Raw genomic sequence first — 19,234 nt, 5'->3', positions numbered from 1 at the left:
GGGGTAAACAGTCCCAGGAGGAGGCAGACAGATGTATGAAGAGTCTTAAGTTCATGGGCATGCTTATTATAAATAAATAAGCACGTATTTAAAAAATGCCCCAAAATAAACTCTGCACCCCATTTTTTTTTTTTTTTTTACACTACAGACTTGCAGTTCTTGGCATGTTCTCATTGCTGCCTGGCTTTAGTTAACAGTTGCAGCTACAGGAGTTTTCCAACCTCCCACCCTTTTCCAGATTTGCAGAGAAATCATTTCATCATGCATGAAATAAGTGAATACCCTGTCCCGTACTTCTCTCTTCAGCCTTGGCCAAATTTGATGCACACAGTGCAACCCCGGAAATGACTGCAGCTAAGTAACTCTTGAACTCATTGGCTTGGAGACTCCTCCCGGACTGTGGTCCACACTAAGATATCAAGCAATGCTACTTTTTTTTTTTTTTTTGACAGGCAGAGTGGATAGTGAGAGACAGAGAAAAGGTCTTCCTTTTGCCATTGGTTCACCCTCCAATGGCCACCACGGCTGGCGCGCTGCAGCCGGCACACCATGCTGATCCGAAGGCAGGAGCCAGGTGCTTTTCCTGGTCTCCCATGGGGTGCAGGGCCCAAGGACTTGGGCCATCCTCCACTGCACTCCCTGGCCACAGCAGAGAGCTGGACTGGAAGAGGGGCAACCGGGAAAGAATCTGGCGCCCTGACCGGGACTAGAACCCGGTGTGCCGGCGCCGCTAGGTGGAGGATTAGCTTATTGAGCCACGGCGCCGGCCAAGCAATGCTACTGTAACGCCTCTTTCTACCACTTCTGGGCTCACAGGCAAGCTTCATTTCCCCATCGCACTGGATCTTGGGAACCTCTTAACTCCTCACATTTTGCAGGTCTCCACTGTCTGACAGACTTGAAGACTGAGAAGCTTTTGTTGCCAAGGCCGCATCATGAGCTGGATGGGTACACGCAGGTGATGCTAGCACATTATCAATGCAGGTGCAGGCAGGTGACTGGGACAGAGGAGGCAGCTGGAAAAGATAAATGAGCCAGCCTCCGAAGCTTCATTGGTCCCTTGCTTCCCCTGGAAAGAATTGCTAAGAAGGTTCCTTTTCACATGGCCAGGTGTGCACACCGCTGCCCTGTCACACAGCACCACTTGCTGCTTTCCTGTCTCTTCCCTTGCTTTGTGCTTCAAGTGCTGCCCGCTGAGCTGGGACTCCTGCCTAATGCCACCGTTCTGCACTCAGCAGCTGTATGAGAACCACAGCTTGGGGAGGTGGAGGGGTTCATCAACAAGACGCCTACTCCTCAAGCTCCTGACAATTGTAAATTGGTATTAGCTTCAAAGCCGCTGGAGGTGAGTATCCGCAAAAAGCTAGAAACATCTTTGCCCATCACACGCGTGAAGGGGTGTGAATGCTGGCTGCCTTCTCTCGCTCAGCCATTCTGCAAGGGGTCAGGGCACCTTACCCTCCCTGAGAAACTATCTACTTGTGGTGAACACACTCGCAAAACATGGGTGCAGGAGAAAACTAACATTATTTGTTTTGAAAGCATGCTTCCCTTTCAAAGGACAAAGATAATTTTATCCCCATATATTTGAAAGCTCCTGCCCAAACCGCAGACTCTCTTTCCATCACCAGGTAATAACTCATGAGCTTTTTCATGGTCTAGCCTGCATTCACTCTTTTTTTTTTTTTTTTAAGATTTTATTGATTTGAGAGGTGGAGTCATAGAAGGAGAGACAGAGAAGTCTTCCATCCACTGGTTCACTCCTCAAATGGACACAATGGTCGGAGGTGGGCCCATCCAAAGCCTGGAGTCAGGAGCTTCCTCTGGGTTTCCCACACAGGTGCAGGGGCAAGCAATTGGGCCATATTCCACTGCCCTCCCAGGCCATTAGCAGAGCTGGGTCGGAAGAGAGCAGCTGGGACATGAACCAGCTTCCATATGGGATGTCAGCACCACAGGCAGAAACTTAGTCTAGTACAGCACGGTGCTGGACTCCCACATTCACTCTTTACAAGGGTCATTCTTTGTCGTGTACACACTTGAAAATATCCTTTTTGTGGCTGTTTCAAAAGGAGTTGGGGCTGGCACTGTGGTGTAGCAGGTAAAGCCACCACCTGCGGTGCTGGCATCCTATATGGGCACCGGCTGCTCCTCTTCTGATCCAGCTTTCTGCTATGGCCTGGGAGAGCAGTGGAAGATGGCCCAAGTCCTTGGGCCCCTGCACCCATGTGGGAAACACAGAAGAAGCTACTGGCTACTGGCTACTGGCTCCTGGCTTCAGAGTGGGGCAGCTCAGGCCATTGCAGCCATGTGGGGGAGTGAACCAGTGGATGGAGGACCTGTCTTTCTCTTTGTCTCTGTGTGTGTGTGTAATTCTGACTTTCAAATAAATAAATAAATCCTTTTTTAAAAAGTTTACTCAATGTGACATTTACTCAGAGAAAAAGAGAAACATGCAAAGACAGGAAGAGAACTTCATGCCCAAGTCTCACTCCCCAGGTGTCCCCACAGTCAGGGCTGGGCCAGGCTTGGAACTCCATTTGGATTTCCCATGTGAAGGAGAGATACACTCAGCTACTTGGACCACCACCTGCTGCTTCTCGGGGTGTATGTTAGCAGGAAGTTGGAACTGAAAGCCGAACTGGGACTGGAACCCCCACATTCAGTATGGGATATGAGTGTCCCACCCAGCCACATAAATTCTGCACAGAACACCCATCCTGATAATTTGAAAATTGAAATGAAATTTTGTAGTTTCTGGATAAAAGAGTGCTATGGCAAAGCTTAAGCCTTTGCCTGTGGCACCAGCATCCCATATGGGCACTGGTTCTAGTCCCGGCTGCTCCTATTCTGCCCCAGCTCTCACAGCCTGGAAAAGCAGAAGATGGCCCAAGTGCTTGGGTCCTTGCACCCATGTGGGAGACCTGGAAGAAGCTCCTGGCTTCAGATCAGCCCAGCCCTGGCCATTGCAGCCATTTGGGGAGTGAACCAGCAAGTTGAAGACCTTTCTCTCCATCTCTCCCTCCCTCTCTGTAACTCTGCCTCTCAAATTTTTTTTTAAAAAGCTGTATAATTTAAATTCATAGAATTATAGATGTATAGCTAATGTCCACTAAGTGCTTGCTATATTTTAACCTTTGCATAGAATTGTTATTGTAATAGAAATCTGGTTGTTGGTTGAAACTTGAGATACCTATGGTGCCCTAACCCTTCTGTCATGCTTAGGCTCTTGATTTTTTGCTTTAAGAAATATGATGCAGTATGGGTAGCCTTGTAGGTGACAATACCCAAGCTTGGATTCAGCCTTGTAGTTTTACAAGTTGTGAGCCACTGAACCTCATCTGAGAAATCAGTACCTATGCATCCATCACAGGATGGTGCTGAGATTCTCAAAATGAGACTGTAGGGGCTGGCTGCGTGGTGAGGCAGGTTAAACTGCCACTTGGAACATGGGCATTCATATCTGAGTGCTGGTTTCCTTTCTGATCTGGCTTCCTGTTAATGCGCACGAGAATGCAGTGACAGATGGGTCAAGCACTCTGGGTCCCTGCCACCCCTGTGGGAGACCTGTTCTGGATCCCAGCTCCAACCTGGCTTAGCCCTGGGTGTGGCAACCATTTGGAGAGTAAACCAGAGGTTGAGAGTGTCTGAATAAACAGATCCTTTAAAAAATAAAGTGAAAATGTAGGGGGTAGGTGTGTGACACAGTGGGTAAAACACCACTTGGGATGTCTACATCTCAATCAGAGTACCTGGGTTTGAGTGAGGCTCTACTTCTGGTCCCAGCATCCTTCTAAATTCACATTCTAGGAAGGCGGCAGGTGACGGCCCAAGTACGTAGCTTCTTGACACCCACATGAGAGTCTTGGATTGAGTTCCAGGCTGCTGGCTTCCACCGCACCCAGCCATGCCTGCTGTGGGTATTTGGGAGTGAACAAAGGGATGGGAGATCTCTCTGTCTGTGTATGTCTCTATGCCTTTCAAATAAGGGGGCTGGCACTGTGGCATAGGAGGCTAAGCCTCTATCTGGGGCACTGGCATCCCATATATGCACTGGTTCTAGTCCCGGCTGCTCTTCTGATCTAGCTCTCTACTAATGGCCTGGGAAGGCAGTGGAAGATGGCCCAAGTGCTTGGGTCCCTGCACCCACATGGAAGACCCAGAAGTAGCTCCTGGCTCCTGGCATTGTGTCCAATTAAGGAATGAACCAGTACTGGAAGACCTTTCTCTTTCTCTGTAACTCTACTTCAAATAACAATTATTTAAAAATTAAATGAACATTAAAATGAGAATGTGAAGTGTTCTGCGCAAAGTAGAATATTCTTCTGATGAGTTTCTCATGTTTCCCTCCCCTTTGCTTCACCTTAGGGGCCCCACCTATGGGGCATACTGCAGAGCCCCTCTGTGTGAGCCCTGGAGCCCCTGCCCTTCTCCCCAGCATAAAGATGCCCAATCATGAAGCATCACTGGCACCCCAAAGTTGAGGAGAAGGTAGTTACAAAACAAGGAAATAATTGTCTCTAATCCCTCAGGTGAATTTGTAATCCCCGAGTAACTATGTGAAAAGTCCAGTAGTTGCAATGAAAGCACAGCTTCTAGCACACCAAATACTTGTATTCATGGATTTCTAAATATTTTGCACCAAAATAAACCTCATATATATTTTTCAATGTTTTTAGTTTGAAAGGCAGAGGCAGTTTCCATCTGCTGGTTCACTCCTCAGATGTCTGCAATAGCCACCTGCTAGGACAAAAGCACAGATCTGGGAATGCACTTCTGGTTTCCCTTAAATTCACGTGAATGTCAGATCAATGACTTAAGTCTTCACTGCAGCCTCCCAGGGTCTCTAACAGCAGGAAGCTGGAGTTAGGAGCCAGATCTGTGGATCTAACCCATGCATTCTGATGTGGATGAGAACGTCTTAACTGTTAGGCCAAGCACCCGCTCCTACTTATATTTTAATTCTCTTTTTTCAATGAACTTTTTGAAGTGTCTTCATAGACATCAAGGACTAGTAAGTAGTTCAAATAATTTGATTGCTAAAGGAAAGGGAGGGAGGAAGCAACCAGAAAGGAAAAAGTGAGAAAAGTATACTAATTTTTTATTCTCATAATTTATTGTATCGTCTACTAGTAAGTATGCTATACTCCATAAATCTGTTTTTGATATTCATGTCTGAAATTTATTAGAATAAAATATTTTAAGGAATAATATGTTAAAAAGGAAATATTTAAACATCAGTTACATTTTAAAGGATGTGGTTTTTTTTAAAAGATTTATTTTTATTTTGAAAGAGTTACAGAGAGGAGAGGAGAGGCAGAGAAAGAGGAGAGGCAGAGAGAGAGAGGTCTTCCATCCGATGGCTCACTCCCCAGTTGGCTGCAACGGCCCGAGCTGTGCCAATCCAAGCCAGGAGCCAGGAGCTTCCCCCAGGTCTCCCACATGGGTGCAGGGGCCCAAGCACTTGGGTCATCTTCTACTGGTTTCCCTGGCAATAGCAGAGCTGGATCAGAAGAGGAGCAGCCAGGACTAGGACTGGCGCCCATATGGGATGCTGATGCTTTAGGCCAGGGCGTTAACCTGCTACACCACAGCACTAGTACCTAAAGGATGCTTTTAAAGTTGCTTTTAAAGGATGTTATTTTTGTATTACATGTGACATAGGGTAAAGAGCTGTAGCTTCAGAATCTCAGAATCTCATGTCCTCATTCTGTCAGTTACCAGATGTGTGGCTCTGAGCTAGGTGCTAGTCCTCTAGTCCTTCATATATATATATATATATATATATATATATATATATATATATAATTTATATGTATATGTATACGTATATGTATATATATATATATATCCCCTTCCATATAACTTTTTATATTTTCATTTTATTTGAAAGGCAGAGAAATAGACTGGATTCTTCCATCCACTGGTTCAATTCCCTTAATAGCCACAACAGTCAGGGCTGGGACAGGCTGGAACCAGGAGCCAAGACTTTTATTTAGGTCTCCCATGGGGGTGGTATGGGCCCAAATACTTGAGCCATAATCTGCTGCTTCCTAAGGTGTACAGTCAAGGAAAGCTAGAAGAGAAGCCAGGACCCGAATTAGACACTCCACTATTAGATGCATCACAATCAGCAACTTAACCGCCATGTCACACACCCACCTCCCTTCCTGTGTATCCCTCAATTTCTGCATCTGGAAAATGGGAATAATGCCACTGATCTCACAAGGCTGTTATGAGGCGTCAGTGAGTTCATTTGGGATACATCCAAAGAACTGAGAAAAAAAAAAAAAAAACTAGCTAATATGATTAAATGGATCAATTCATCTGGGTCTGTTTTTTTTTTTTTTTTCAACTTATTGGTGGGAAACAGTAAATACTTACTAATTATACAAAATCAGAGAAGCAGATTTGAATGAGATCTTGGTGATCTTCTTTCCTAACACTCCAGTTGTATATATTCATAAATCATTCAGAAATATCTTTAAGCACCATGTACAATTCTAGGAGTTGGGCACCCCAGCAGCGAACAAAACCATAAGTCTGTCCTCTTGGAGCTTATATTCTAGACTAAGCAATGTCGATATGAGCACATGCCATCGAGAAAATTAGGCTGGAAAAGGGGATAGGAAGTGCTGGTTATTGTAAGGGATGGGGGTATACTTAAACAGGTTGATCAAAGAAATTGTCACTTTTAAGGTGCCATTTGAAGGCAGTGAACATATGAGCCATGGGGATATCTGGTGGAAGAATTTCACCTTAGTCCATTTTGTGCTGTCATGATAGAATTCTACAGAATGGCAACTTACAAATGTATTTTCTCACAGCTCCAGAGACTGGAAAGTCTATGACTAAAGGAAAAAGTTGGTGAGGTCCACTTGCTGCATCGTAACATGGCAGAAGGCATCCTATGGTAAGAGAGAGAATGCCAGAGGGGGTCAAACTTGTCCTTTATAAGGATTAGAATGTCACTAATCCATTCAGATCCTTGGCAGATCCTTCACGGCCTAAATCACCTCTCAATGGTCCCAGCTCTCAACACTGTTGCATTGAGGCTAGGGTGAACCATGGAGGACACATTCAAACCCAGGCGGGTATTTCAATCAGAGAACCACAAGTGAAAGACCCTGAAGTGGGCTTCTGGTTACAAAATGCTGTGGCTGGAGCTGTGTGAGCCATGAGGAGGGTAGTGGGGACAAGGTCAGAACATAAGGGAGCCTGTATGAGCCTCCTCAGACCTTGGACCTTTATTCTGAGTAAGATGATAAAATTGGAGAGCTCGTATCAGAGGAGGAACATGAGCGGGTTTATGTTTTCAAAGTTAACTCTAGAGGCAGCCTTTGGGCCTAACAGTTAAGTTGCCAGCTGGGACACCTGTGTCCCATACCTGAGTCAACACCTGCCTCTGCTCCTGATTCCAGCTTCCTTCAGATGCAGACCATGGGAGATAGAGGATGGCTCAAATATTTGGGTTTCTGCCAATTCTGGGTTGAGTTTCCTTGACTGAGTTCCCTTGGCCATTGTATACATTTGGGGAGTGAACCAGCAGATGAGCACTGTCTACCTGTCTCTTTCTGCCACTCAATAAATAAATTTTCTTTTGAAAACAGGAGCAAGTTCTGATCAACAGTATCCAAAGCTGCTCGAGAGATCAAGACAGATGAGATCTGAGAAAGGAATACTGGATTTAGAGACATGGAAGTCACTTTTGACATTTATAGGAATTATTTTTATGTAACAGCAATGGGCAAAGACTGTGACAAGAAAGTTCAAGAAAGATTCAGGGCCTGGCGCTGTGGTGTAGAAGATCAAGCCTCCTCCTGCAATGTTGGCATCCTACACGGGTGCTGGTTCAAGTCCTGGCTGCTCCACTTCTGATCCAGTTCCCTGCTAGAGCACCTGGGAAAGCAGCAGAGGCTGATCAAAGTGCTTGGGCCCCTGCACCCATGTGGGAGAGCTGGAAGAAGCTCCTGTCTTCTGGCTTTGTCCTTGCTGAGCCCTGTCCATTGCGGCCATTTGGGAGTGAACCAGCAGATGGAAGCTCTCACTCTTATATGCTCTCTCTCCCCCTCCCTCTCCCTCTATCTTTGCCTTTCAAATAAACCAATACATCTTTAAAAGAAATTCAAAGAGAAGAATTTAAGAGGGAGTATAGCTGGTTATTTAAGGAGGTAAACTGAGAAGATACAAAATGAAACAGTATCTGGCAGGCAGGTGGAGGCATGGAGAGGGCTAAGATGGATTTTGTAGAGCTTCTGTCTGAATGTAGATTGAAATGGTCCAGCAAAGTTGGAAAATGGATCGCACAGGAAGAATGTGGGGTGGGTTTCTGGAGTGATATACTTTAGTAACAGGATTCTTTAGATAACAATTCATGAAGAAATTCAGGCCTAGAAAAGTAGAGACTTCACTTAGGAACACAGCAATGGTGGTGGTGCTCAGGTCCCCTCCATTTTCCCCAGGACTTCGGCTGAATCACAGCTACGGTTCCCATAATGAGAGAGGGTTGGAGAGGAGTAGGGAAAACCCCATTGGCTTGGTAAATTTCATGTCTTCAGTAAATAAATTCTATTACTGGAAAATACATATCCCATTTTGAACTACAGTGGTAATAGAGGTGCTGCAACATCTTTCATGTAACTGTCTTTCACAATTACAACGAAACCTTTGAATAACAACAGTCTATGTCCCAAATGCCAAAAACATCATTTTTAAATCACTCATAGACAAGGATCTGCCTTTACCTAAATATGCACTTGCTATTTTTGAACCAGAAAGCATTATCATCACATACAATTCAAAGGCATAGTGCAATCTAGTCCAAGTTATAGAACTTGGGTAAGAGTAGTAGGGAAACAAAAATTCTGATCCTCTCATCACTATTAATAACAAAGCAATCATATGCTTTGTAGGGCTACTGTAGGGTTACCGAAAAGTTACTCTTGATACCTGCCTTTCAAGATCTTAGTGCATCAGGCCTTAGTGAGTAACCTGAACCCTTGTCCAACCTGCCCAGGGGCTTCTCGCTGTCCTCAGGATCAAGTTCAACCTATTTTTCAAGGCTTACAGAGTTCTTAATGATAGCCCCTGCTTTGGGCTCTGGTCACATCTTTTTCCATTCTGCTGCCCTCTGCCATGAATACCATCGGACACTAATCTCATGGGGCTCTCTTTACTCTTCTGTATCATCTCTAAGCTGGGCTGGGTTTCCCACTCCTACCAGCCCTCTCACACCACTCAACAGGATTAGTTCTTGTAGGCAGGGACCTGGATCTCCAGGGGCCCCAATGTTACTCCCCAGCTCCCTCCCCACTCCCCTATCTTAACACCTGGCTTGTAAGAAGAGTTAAATGATATTGAGTAGTGTTTCCCTGAAAGAATTCATTATGTATTAATTCAAGATATTAATACAACGTTGAATTCCATCCAATAGCTACAGAATACACATTCTTTCCTTTAGTGCATGGAACAATCTCTAGGATTGACAATATATTAGGTCACAAAACAAGTATCGACAAAAAAAAAAAAAAAATGAGCGATGGAAATCTGGATTAGCAGCTAAAATGGCTGCATCCCATATTGGAGTACCTGGGTTCAGTACCTGTCTCTGGCTCCTGACTCCAGCTTCCCACTAATGCAGACCCTGGGAGGCAGCAAAAATGGCTCAAGTAGTAGGTCCCCACCACCCACATGGAAGATTTGGATTGAATTTCTGAATCCCAACTTCAGCCTCAGCTCAGTCCTGGATGGCATGGGCATTTGAGGCATGAACCAGAAAATGGGAGTATCTTCTCCCTCACCTCCCTACTTTCTCTCTCTCACTGTATGTGAAAAAATTGAACTGTCATGCATTTTTTTCTGACTACAGTAGAATAAAGCTAAAAATCAAAAGAAACTCTAGAAATTATACACACATGGAGACTGAACAATATGCTTCTCAATATACAATGGGTCACTGATGATATAAAATGGTAAAAATTATTTCTTGAAACTAGTGAAAATGGAAATAAAATACGCTAAAACTTATGGGACACAGCAAAAGTAGCACTAAGAGGGAAATTTGTAGCTACAGTGTCTATATCAGAAAAATAGAAAGATACTAGGCAAAACAATCTAACAATACTTCTAAATGACCCTGAAAGGGCAGGAACTAATGCCAATGTTAGCAGAAAATAAATAATTGAGATCAAGCATATGTAATGAAATAGAAACATGAAAAAAAGGCAATGAAATTGAGTTGATTTTTTGAAAAGAAATTTTTAACTAAGAAAAAAAGAGAAAAGAGAAATTCAGAGATTTTTAAAAAATCTTTAATTCCATAGAAACACAAAGAATCATTAGGGACAGTTTTGAACTACTATATGACAACAAATTGGAAAACCTATAAGAAACGGATATATTTCTGAATACATATACAACTTACCAAAATTGAATTATGAAGACATAGGAAACTTAAACAAATTATGATGAATGAGATTGGAAAAAAAATAATCAAAATTCTTCCAACAAAGAAAAGCTCAAGACAAGATGACTTCACTGATTTCTACAAAACTTTTAAGGAAGAACTAAAACCAATCCAGAGTTAGTGAAGCAGAAGAAAGAATATCTGAAATATCTGAGCTAGAAGACAAATTTTTGGAAATCAATCAGTCAGACAAAAAAGAAAAAAGAAATTACAAAACTTTAAGAACAGTGTTGGAGATCCATGGGGTACTATTAACAACTCAACATACGAGTCTTAGGAGTTCCTGAAGGCCTAGATACAGAGAAGGGACTAGAAGGTCTATTTAGTGAAATAATTACAGAAAAATTCTCTAATTGGGATAAAGAAAGGGATGTCCAAGTGCACAAAGCACATAGAACTCCTAATCAACATGATCAGATAGGATCTTCACTATGACACATCGTAGTGAAACTTGCCACAGTAAAGCATAAAGAAAAGATTCTAAAATGTGCACAAGAGAAAGACCAGATTTCTTTCAGAGGAATACCAATTAGACTCACAGCTAACTTCTCATCAGAAACCCTAGAGGCTAGGAGAAAATGGCAACATTTAGTTCAAACATTAAGAGAAAAAAAAACTATCAACCCAGAATACTGTACCCTGAAAAGCTCTTATTTATGAATAAAGATGAGATAAAGACCTTCCATAATAAACATAAATTGAAAGACTGTCATCACTTATGCATCCTTAGACAAGATGCTAAAGGATATGCTACACACAGCAACATAGAAAGAAAGCCATCATCAGGGCTGGCGCTGTGGTATAGTGGGTAAAGCCAAGACCTGCAGTGCCAGCATCCCATATGGGCACCAGTTCAGGTCCCAGCTGCTCCACTTCTGATTCATCTCTCCGCTATGGCCTAGGAAAGCACTGGAGGATAGCCTAAGTGCTTGGGCCCCTGCACCCACATGGGGGACCTGGAAGAAGCTCCTGGCTCTGGATCAACCCAGCTTCTGCTATTGTAGCCATTTGGGGAGTGAACCAGTGGATAGAAGATTTCTTTCTTTCTGTGCCTCTGCCTCTCTGTAACTCTGCCTTTCAAATAATAAATAAATCTTAAAAGAATAAAACCATCATCATGAAAGAATGTGAAGGCAGAAAATCCCCCAGTAAAAATACAAAAGAAATTCAAAGTAAACAATAGGAATATTCACAGAAAATAGCAGGGCCAAGTAGTTACTTATCAGTAGTTAACTTGAAACCAATTGGCCTCAACTCTCCAGTTGAAAGATACAGACTGGCTGAATGGATTAAAAAACAAAATGTATCTATTTTTTGCCTATAAGAAACACACCTCACCAAAAAAGATGCACACAAACAAAGTGAAAGAATGGAAAAAGTTTCTAAGCTAATGGGAAACAAAAAAGAGCTGGTGTAGCCATCCTAAAATAGCAGACAAAATAGACTTTAACAACAACAACAAAAAACTTGTAAAAGAGAATGGCACTACATAATGATTAAGGGATCAATACAACAGAAAGACATGACTATAACAAATGTATATACACCCAATTGCAGGGTATCTGGCTATTTTAAAAGAACTGTTAATGGATCTAAAGGAAGACACAGGCTCCAATACAATAGTAACAAGGGACTTCAACACCCCACTTTCATCAATGGATGGATCAACCAGACAGAAAATCACAAAGAAACAACAGAATTAACCTACACTGTGTTCCAAATGGGTATCTACAGAACTTTTCACCCCACAGTGGAAGAATACACATTCTTCTCAGCACTGCATGGAATTTTCTCTAGGACAGACCATATATTAGGCCGTAAAGCAAGTCTCAGCAAATTAAAAAGAAAACCAAAATCATACATGCACCTTCTCTGATCACAATGGATTGAAGCTTGAAACCAACAACTCAAGAATCTCTAGAACATATGCAAACACATAGAGACTGAACAATATGCACCTAAATGAAAAACAGGTCATAGAAGAAATCAAAACATTAAAAAATTTCTGGAAACAAATGAAGATGACAATACCTCATATCAAAACTCAGAGGATACAGCAAAAGCAGTGTTAAGAGGAAGGTTTATAACAATTGGTGCCTACGTCAAGAAACTGGAAAGGTACCAAATAAACTGTCAATGCATCTCAAGGACTTAGAAAGACAACAACAAACCCAACTCAACATTAGTAGGAAGAAATAATGAAAATAAAGAAAACAAAATTGAGGCCAAAAATACAAGATCAATAAATATAGAGCTGGTTTTTAGAAAAAATAAAATTGACAAATAATTGGTCCAACTAACCAAAAAAAGAGGGAGATGATCCCAGTCAATAAAATCAGAGATTAAAAAGGAAATGTAACAAAAGATACCACAGAAATAAAAAGAATCAGAGAATTACTACAAAGAGCTATATGCAACAAATCAGAAACCTAGAAGAAATGGATAGATTACTGAACACATACAACCTACCTAAATTGAGGCATGAAGACAAAGAACACCTCTGTGGGGAGCAACTCGGACTAGACTAAGTTACTGGAATTAAGACTTATTCTATGCATCTGCTCTCCCACAATATGGCGCTGGGAGAGGAGGAAACAGCTTCTACGCAGCTGCCTCCAGTTCGACCAATAAACTGCAGGAGCTGCTCCTGATTGGAGGAGAGCAGCGTGCTCGGCATGTGGGTAGCAGAGTTGGGATTGGTGGAAGAGGACTATAAAGGAGGAGAGAGACAACATGCACCAGGAACATCCGGATAACATCTGAGCAGCCCCCGAGAGAGCCGGCCGGTGGTGTGCCGCTCCCCGTGGAAGTGGGGAAAGTGGCAGGGGGAGCCGCCCCTCCACAGAGATGGAGGGATTGCCAGCCAACCCGGGAAGGACCAGCAGCAAACCCGAGAAGGGCTGAGCAGACAAAAGAACAGCGCAGGGTCCTGTGTCATTCCTCCATGAAGAAGGGGAGCGACACACCTCAACAGACCAATAACCAAGATGGAGATCGAATCAGCAAGAAAGACCTTCTCAAGTCTTGGCAGCTTCACTGCTGAATTCTACCAGACATTTAAAAAAGAACTAATTCCAATTCTTCTCAGGTTATTCAAAACAATTGAAAGGGAGGGAATCCTCCCAAACTCCTTCTATGAAGCCAGCATCACCTTAATTCCTAAACCTGAAAAAGATATAACAGAGAAAGAGAACTACAGACCAATTTCCCTGATGAACATAGATAGAAAAATCCTCAACAAAATACTACCCAATCAAATCCAACAACACATCAGAAAGATCAATCACCCAGACCAAGTGGGATTTATTCCTGCTATGCAGGGATGGTCCAATATTCACAAATCAATGTGATACATCACATCAACAAAAAGAACAAAAACTATAGAATTCTCAATAGATGTAGAAAAATCATTTGATAAAATACAACATCCTTTCATGATAAAAGCCTTAAGCAAATTGGGTATAGAAGGAACATTCTTCAATACCATCAAGACAATTTATGACAAATCCACAGCCAGTATCTTATTAGATGGGGAAAAATTTGAGGCATTCCCATTAAGATCCATAACCAGACAAGGATGCTCATTCTCACCACTGATATTTAATATAATCCTGGAAGTTTTAGCCAGAGCCACCATGCAAGAAAAAGAAATCAAAGGGATATAAATTTGGAATGAAGGGGTCAAACTATCCCTATTTGCTGATGACAAGATTTTACATATAGGGACTCAAAGACTACATGAAGAAAATATTGGAACTCATAGAAGAGTTTGGTAAAGAAGTAGGATATAAAATCAACAACAAAAATAGCCTTTATGTACACATAAAATGCCATAGCTGAGAAAAACATTTTAAGATCAATCCCATTCACAATAGCAATAAAAAATTTAAATACCTTGACCAAGGACAAAGAATTCTATGATGAAAATTATAAAGCATTAAAGAAAAAACATAAGACATAAAAAAGTGGAAAATTTTTCCATGTTCATTGATTGGAAGAATCATCATCAAAATGTCCATACTACTGTAAGCAACTTACAGATTCAAAGAAATACCAACCAAAATACCAACAACATTCTTCTCAGATCTAGAAAAAATATTAAAATGCATATGGGAACACAAGAGACCACAAATAGCTGACACAATCTTATACAACAAAAACAAAGCTGGAGGCATCACAATACCAGATCTCATGACATACTTCAGGGCAGCTATATTCAAAACAGCCTGGTACTGGCATAAAAGCATACTTGTAGACCAATGGAACAGAATAGGAACTCCAAAAATCAATATACCCATCTACAACCAACTTATCTTTGAAAAAGGAGCCAAAAATCAATCCCTGGTGCCAAGACAGTCTCTTCAACAAATGATGCTGGGAAAACTGGATCTCCATATGCAGAAGTAAAACGCAAGACCCCTTACACCTTATACAAAAATCCACTCAAAATGGAACAGAGACCTAAAAATATGATGTGATACCATCAAATTACTAGAGAACATTGGAGATACCCTACAAGACATTGGCATAGGGAAAGATTTCTTGAAAAAAACCTCAGAAGCATAGGCAATCAAAGCCAAAATCAACAAATGAGATTACATCAAACTGAGAAGCTTTTACACTGCAAAAGAAACATTCAAATATTTGCATAGTATGCATCTGATAAATGGTTGGCAAACAGATTCTATAAAGAGCTCAAGAAACTCAACTACTAACAAAACAACTTAGTTAAGAAATGGACAAAGGACCCAAACAGACATTTTTTTCCAAATCCAAATGCCAGACATATGCAAAATGCTCAGGATTGCTAGCCTTCAGGGAAATGAAAATGAAAACCATAATGAGGTTTCACCTCACCCTCATTAGAATGGCTTTCATGCAGAAATCAACAAACAACAAATGCTGGCAAGGATGTGGGAATGTGGGGATGTTGGTGGGAATGTAAACTGGTGTAGCCACTGTGGAAAACAGTGTGGAGATATCTCAGAAATCTGAATATAGATCTACCATATGACCCAGCCATTCAACTCCTGGGAATTTACCCAAGGGAAGTGAAATCAGCATATGAAAGAGTTATCTGTACCCCCATGTTTATTGCAGTTTAATTCACATTAGCTAAGATAAGGAATCAGCACAAATGCCTGTGAGCTGAAAACTGGATAAAGAAATTATGGAATAAGTATACTATAGAATACTATACAGTGGTTAAAAAGTGAAATCCTGAGGTCTCCAAGATGGCAGAATAGGGAGGGAGCTCACTGATAGTCCAGGAAAAGATAGTATAATAAAAGTGGAGATACTGTAGTCTTAGGGAAGAGTTAGGGAAAAAACTGCAGAGGAAACTCTCCCAGAATTAGAGGGACATGGTGGACCTACGTGGAGGGCATGGGTGCCCATGGCTTGGAAGCCCAGCTGCCGAGCGAGTCTCTACTCCAGCACTGGAAAAGGAAGTGAGATGAAACTGCAATAGCCTGAGACACTGGCGGAAAAGTGGCAGGAAGAGCCTAGAGGGAACGAGGCTTGAAGTCCCGCGGGGGAACATACACCAGCCTAACTAGAGGAAAGAAAAAAAAATAATAAAAGGGACCAGTATGGACATGATTCTCTCTCTTCACTCACCTTACAAAGGTGAGCAAGACAATAGAGCAGGCGCCATTTTGGACATATGTAACAGCTGCGCCAGCTTGGGGCTGTACCCACCCTTAGCAAAACAGAAAAACCTGACTCTGGTGGGGAGTAATAGCAGGAGATGAAAACCTAATGAATGTGTGGAGTTATGAACCAGGACTGTGAAAAAAAAAAAAAACTGAGGGTGTGTGGGAGGACTCACGGTGTGGCTGAGACATGAGTAGTCTCGGTGGGAGATGCCACAAATTTGGGCAGCCTTGGCCACCAGGTGAGAGTCACTGCAGGGGAATCTGAGCTTACACTGAGGACTGCACAGATCCTCTGTGTGGTCCTTGGGACAGAGCAGAGAAATATTATACCCACTGGGGCTAGCACTCAGGCACTGATTGCCATCAAGGAGAAGAGCTCAGCTGAGCAGAATTACTTCCCTTCTGAATAAGAGAGAGAGGGAGAGAGAGAGAGAGAGAGATTGATTTACCATGCAAACCTGGGTGTGTCACCTTTGGCACACCCTTAACCCTGAAAAACTGAACAGAGCTCTCTGGCCACACTCACCAAAAGCCTCCAGAGAATCACCAAAAGCAGACAGTCCACTTAATCTACAATCATAGTATAATGAGAAAAGCCACTGCAGTGGGAAAAAAAATAAAGAAACCAAAGAATACCTCCACAATGCCAAACAACAAATGCAGAAAGAGGAAACAAGAACAAGGAAGACATCATGATGCTCCCAAATGAACATGACATTCCAATACAAGATAATGAAGATGATGAGATAGGAGAAATGCAAGATATGGATTTCAAAAAATTTATAAGAACATTTAGAAGTTATCAAAAACAAATGCATGAACTACAGAAATCCAGACAAGACAGAAAATCTCTAGTGAAAATGAAATCTTAAGGAGGAATCAAAATGAAATGAGGAATTTAGCAGAACATTAAATTGTGATATTGAAGAGAAATGAAAATGAAGAATTCAATAGAACAAGTGACAAATGCATTGAGAGCCTTAAAAACAGAATCAAAGAGATAGAAGAGAATATTGGACGTAGAAGACAGAGTACAGGAAAGTGTACAGTCAAACCAAAGACAAGAGAAAATTAGAAATCTAAAAAATATTGTTGGAAATCTACAGGATACTATTAAAAAACCCAACATTCAGGTTCTAGGAGTTCCTGAAGGCATGGAGAGAGAGAAAGGATAGAAGGCCTTTTTAGTAAGATACTAGCAGAAAACTTCAAGGGTTTGGAGAAGGAGAGACATCAAAGCACAGGAAGCACATAGAACCCCCAACTTGATCAGCCCTTGTCCTGACTGTCAAGGAACAACTTACTACTTTATTCCATTTAGTATTTTTTTGTTCTACTGAATACCATCCAGACTGACTGAATGGATTAAAAAGCAAAACCCATCTATTTGCTGCTTAAAAGAAACACATCTTTCCCACAAAGATGCATGCAGACAGAAAGTTAAAGGTTGGAAAAAGATATTCCATGCCAACAGAAACCAAGAAAGAGCTGGCATAGCCATCTTAATATCAGACAAAATAAACTTTAACACTAAAACTGTTAAGAGAGACAAAGAAGGGCACTATATAATGATTAAGGGATCACTTCAAAAGGAAGATGTAACTATTATAAATGTATATGCACCTAATTACAGAGTACCGAGTTATTTAAAAGATATGTTAAGGAACTTAAAGGGAGACTTAGACTCCAATACAATTGTATTGGGGGACTTCAATACTCCGCTTTCAGCAACAGACAGATCAACCAGACAGAAGATCAACAAGGAAACAGCAGATTTAATCAACACTATAGTCCAAATGGTTGTAACAAATATCTACAGAACTTTTCATCCTACACTTGAAGAACACACATTCTTCTCAGCAGCACATGGAAACTTCTCTAGGATTGACCACACAGTAGGCCATAAAGCAAGTCTCCGCAAATTCAAAAGAATTGAAATCAGACCATGCAACTTCTCAGAAGCTGGAAATTAGCAACTCAGGAATCCTATAGCATATGCAAACACATGGAGACTGAACAACATGCTCCTGAATGAACACTGGGTCATAGAAGAAATCAAAAGAGAAATCAAAAATTTTCTGGAAGTAAATGAGGATAACAACACAACATATCAAAACTTATGGGATACAGCAAAAGCAGTGTTAAGAGGGAAGTTTATAGCAATAGGTGCCTACATCAAGAAATTGGAAAGGCACCAAACAAATGAGCTATCAATGCATCTCAAGGATCTAGAAAAACTGCAGCAAACTAGACCCAAAACTAGTAGAAGAGAAATAATTAAAATTAGAGAAGAACTCAACAGAATTGAATCCAAAAAAAAAAAATTACAAAAGATTAACAAACAAAGAGCTGGTTCTTTGAAAAAATAAAAAAATTGACACCTCATTGGCCCAACTAAAAATAGAAAAGACCCAAGTCAATAAACTCAGATATGAAAAAGGAAATGTAACAACAGACACAACAGAAATAAAAAGAGTCATTAGAAATTACTACAAAGAGTTGTATGTCAGCAAACAGGGAAATCTATCAGAAATGGATAGATTCCTGGACACATACAACCTACCTAAATTGAACCATGAAGACATAGAAAACCTAAACAGACCCAAAACCGAGTCAGAAATTGAATCAATAACAAAGGCCCTCCCAAGAAAGTAAAGCCCAGGACCAGCTGGATTCACTGAAGAATTCTATCAGACATTTAAAGAAGAACTAACTCCAATTCTTTTCAAACTACTCAGAACAATTGAAAAAGAGAATCCTCCCAAATTCTTTCTATGAAGGCAGCATCACCTTAATTCCTAAACCTGAAAAAATGCAGCATTGAAAGAGAATGACAGACAAATTTCCATATGAACATAGATGCAAAAATCCTCAATAAAATTCTGGCCAATAGAATGCAACAACACATCAGAAAGATTATCCACCCACACCAAGTTGAATTTATCCCTGGTATGCAGGAATAATGTGATATACCACATTAACAAACTGCAGAAGAAAAACCATATGATTATCTCAATAGATGCAGAGAAAACATTTGATAAAATACAACACCCTTTCATGATGAATACTCTAAGCAAATTGGGTACAGAAGGAACATTGCTCAATACAATCA

The sequence above is a fragment of the Oryctolagus cuniculus genome, chromosome 8 (genome assembly GCF_964237555.1).
Source record: "Oryctolagus cuniculus chromosome 8, mOryCun1.1, whole genome shotgun sequence".
NCBI classification, from domain to species: domain Eukaryota; kingdom Metazoa; phylum Chordata; class Mammalia; order Lagomorpha; family Leporidae; genus Oryctolagus; species Oryctolagus cuniculus.
Note: the sequence above shows the minus strand (reverse complement) of the source record.